The sequence below is a fragment of the Tamandua tetradactyla genome, chromosome 8, assembly GCF_023851605.1.
Source record: "Tamandua tetradactyla isolate mTamTet1 chromosome 8, mTamTet1.pri, whole genome shotgun sequence".
Classification (NCBI taxonomy): Eukaryota; Metazoa; Chordata; class Mammalia; order Pilosa; family Myrmecophagidae; genus Tamandua; species Tamandua tetradactyla.
The window spans coordinates 98,818,165-98,822,022 of record NC_135334.1 but is presented as its reverse complement, the minus strand read 5'-3'; the positions used below and the strand labels follow the sequence as shown (position 1 = coordinate 98,822,022).

General features: G+C 38.4%; 1 pseudogene; it reads left to right on the top strand.

Moving 5' to 3' along the window:
- The first annotated feature begins 406 nt into the window (after positions 1-406).
- On the top strand, positions 407-2,249 carry LOC143643695 (ribosomal oxygenase 2 pseudogene; annotated as a pseudogene).
- Positions 2,250-3,858: the final 1,609 nt, after the last annotated feature.

Here is a 3,858-nt window from a genome sequence, read left to right as displayed (position 1 = left end):
TTTACAGAACATTACACCCCATAACAGGAGGATACACATTTTTCTTAAGTGTTCATGGATCATTCTCAAAGATAGATCATATTCTGGGTCACAAGGTATTTCTCAATAAATTAAAAAAGATTGAAATCACATAAAACACTTGCTCGAATCATAATGGAATGAAGTTGGAAATAAATAACAGGCAGAGTTTCCAGAAAATTCACAAATATATGGAGGCTAAACAACACACTTTTAAACAATCAGTGGGTCAAGGAAGAAATTGCAAGAGAAATCAGTAAATATCTTGATGCAAATGAAAATGAAAACACAACAACATATCAAAATTTATGGAATACAAAAAAGGCACTGCTGAGAAGGAAATTTATTTCCTTAAATGCGTACATTAAAAAAGAAGAAAGAGGCCTGTCGGTTTGCCGCGGTGCGCAACAGGCCTTGCTGGTTTGTATTTCCTCATTGCTTTGTCTTGGAAGAAAAAATAATGCCAAAGAAAGCAAAGTCTGCAGAGAATGGGACGGAAGAGAGACCTGTTCCCTCTAAGCAAGTGAAAGTGGAGGCTGCTGGTGTGCCTTCCACTTTAAACTTTGACAGCCCCAATGCTCTCTTTGAAAGTTTAATCTCACCCATCAAGACAGAGACTTTTTTCAAGGAATTTTGGGAGCAGAAGCCCCTTCTCATTCAGAGAGATGACCCTGCATTGGAAATGGATTATCAGTCCTTCGTCAGGTTAGCAGATCTGAAGAGCCTGTGCAGCCAGGGTCTGTACTATGGAAGAGATGTCAACGTCTGCCGTTGTGTCAATGGGAAGAAGGTGGTTTTATATAAAGATGGGAAAGCCCACTTTCTTCAGTTGAGAAAAGATTTTGATCACAAAAGGGCAACAATTCAGTTTCACCAACCTCAGAGATTTAAGGATGAGCTTTGGAGGATCCAGGAGAAGCTGGAGTGCTACTTTGGCTCCTTGGTTGGCTCAGATGTGTATATCACTCCCGCAGGAGCTCAGGGTCTACCCCCCCCCCCCCATTATGATGATGTCGAAGTTTTCATCCTGCAGCTGGAGGGACAGAAACATCGGCGCTTCTATCACCCAACTGTACCCCTGGCACGGGAGTACAGCGTGGAGGCTGAGGACAGGATTGGGTGGCCCACACACGAGTTCACATTGAAGCCGGGTGATTTGCTGTACTTTCCCAGAGGGACCATTCATCAAGCGGACACACCTCCAGGGCTGGCCCACTCGACTCACATGACCATCAGCACCTACCAGAACAATTCATGGGGAGATTTCCTTTTGGACACCATTTCTGGACTTGTGTCTGATGCTGCAAAACAAGATGTGGAGTTACGGGCTGGCATACCCCGGCAGCTACTCCTACAGGTGGAAACCACAACTGTTGCAACAAAATTGAGTGGCTATCTGAGGATGCTTGCAGACCAAAGAACTGCTTTCATCAGATATGAAGAAGGATTTTGTTATGAGCAGACTGCCACCTTTCTATGTTGGCGATGGAACAGAATTTTCCATTCCAGGTGGAGCGTTACCAAGGTTGGACAGCAAAGTGCGACTGCAGTTTAAAGACTACATTGTTCTCATAATAGGGCCAGACCAGGATCGATCTGATGAAACACGAGAAAATATGGTTTACATCTATCATTGCTTAAAGAACAGTGGAGAGACACACATGATGGAAAATGAGGAGAAAGAGACTCATGGACTTCGCTTTCCTTTATCACATATGAATGCACTGAAGCAGATTTGGAACAGTTCAGCTATTTCTGTCAAGGACTTGCAACTTCATAAAGATGAGGAAAAGGAAAGTCTGGTATTGTCTCTCTGGACAGAATGTTTAATCCAAGTAGTCTAATGCCTCTGCGGAATCAACTATCTATTTTACATGTACATGCTTTAAAAATATGTAAATGTAAACAAATGTAAAGTGAGGTTATATACTTGAACCAAAGAGAGAATGAATGCACCTTTCTTTACCTGTGTATCTACTAACGTGAGATCTACCTGTTACAGATAGTCAGATGGCCATGTGTACTTACAAAGACTTGAAAAGCAGATTAAGTATCCCAGAAAGTGACAAAACCATATTTTGGCAAGTCTATTTTATTTAATCCAGTGTGGTAGAAAAATGCACAACTCCAATATATGTATCACTTAAATTTAAATGTTGTTGCTGAGCTATGTTCTTTGGAAGAAACAACTTTTTTAAAGAGCCTGACTGGCTCTAGAAAATGTTTAAACAATTAACATGGAAAAAATGTTTTGCTTTTTTTACAATGGAAATATACATATCCTTATGTATGCACAAGCCCCCGCCCAGCCCCATTAAAATAAAGCTACTCCTGTAACAAGTTTCATTAAATAATACTGCCACACCAGTGAGAGGCCCTCACATCTATAGGCATAAGGAAGTTTTACATATGCTGCTTTAAAGATGACAAGAGAAGAGCCTGAGATTGAAGGGGGGGGGGAAACCCTAATAGTATTTACATTGAAAGACCAGGTATCTATAAAAATACTCAAAATAGTGGGCTTGTGTCTGAGATTAAACTATTTACTGTTATTTTACATTCTAAAGTGCATCATTGATATTTCAAAAATATCACTGGATAATTTAATCTTTCTATATAAAAACAGAGCAGACATTTTTCTGCTGTCTGCCAAAAGTTGGGGATGAAGGGAACAGTTGCCTCAATGTAAGTTTAAATCCAACTCAGGAGGGAAACATGCTTATAAATTGTATAAGGGTGGTAATGATTACTCAGAACTAAGTTAAGATGATTTCCTACCTGATTTTTGCTTCAATAAAAGCTATTTAAAAGGGGGAAAAAAAAGAAGAAGAAAGAGAAAAAACTGAGGAGTTAACTGTTCACTTGGAAGAACTAGAGAAAGAATAGTAAACTGACCCCAAAGCAAGCAAAATGAAAGAAATAACAAAACTTAGGGCAGAAATAAATAAAATTGAGAACATGAAAACAATGGAGAAAACCAACAAAAGCAGAAGTTGATTCTCTGAGAAAATCAATTAGATTCCATTGGTCAGTTTATATACACTAGTGATGAGCAATCTGAGGAGGAAATCAAGAAAAAAAATTCCATTTACAATAGCAACCAAAAGAATCAAATATTTAGGAACAAATTTAAGTAAGGATACAAAAGACCTATACACAGAAAACTACCAGAAGTTGCTAAAAGAAATAATGGAAGACCTAAATAAATGGAAGGTCATACTGTGTTCATGGATTGGAAGACTGAATATAGTTAAGATGTCAACTCTACCAAAATTGGCTTATAGATGCAATGAAATACCAATTAAATTACAAACAACTTACTTTGCAGAAATAGAAAAACAAATAACCAAATTTATCTGGAAGGGCATGGTGTCCTGGATAGGTAAAAATATCTTGAGAAAGAAAAATGAAGTGGGAGGTCTCACATGATCTGACTTTAAAGCATATTACGAAGCTACAGTGGTCAAAACAGCATGGTACTGGCATAAAGATAGATATACTGACCAGTGGAATCTAATTGAGTGTTCAGAAATAGACCCTTACATCTATGGACAACTGATCTTTGATAAGGCGGACAAGCCAACCCACCCGGGACAGAGCAGCCTCTTCAATAAATGGTATTTGGAAAACTGGTTATCCATATGCAGAAGAATGAAAAAGGATCCATATTTCACTCCCTATACAAAAATTAAGTCAAAATGGATCAAAGATCTAGACATTCCAGCTAAGACCATAAAACTTTTTGAAGAAAATATAGGAATATATCTTATAAATCTTATAATAGGGGGCGGTTTCTAGACCTTACACCCAAAGCATGAGCATTAAAAAAAGAAATAGATA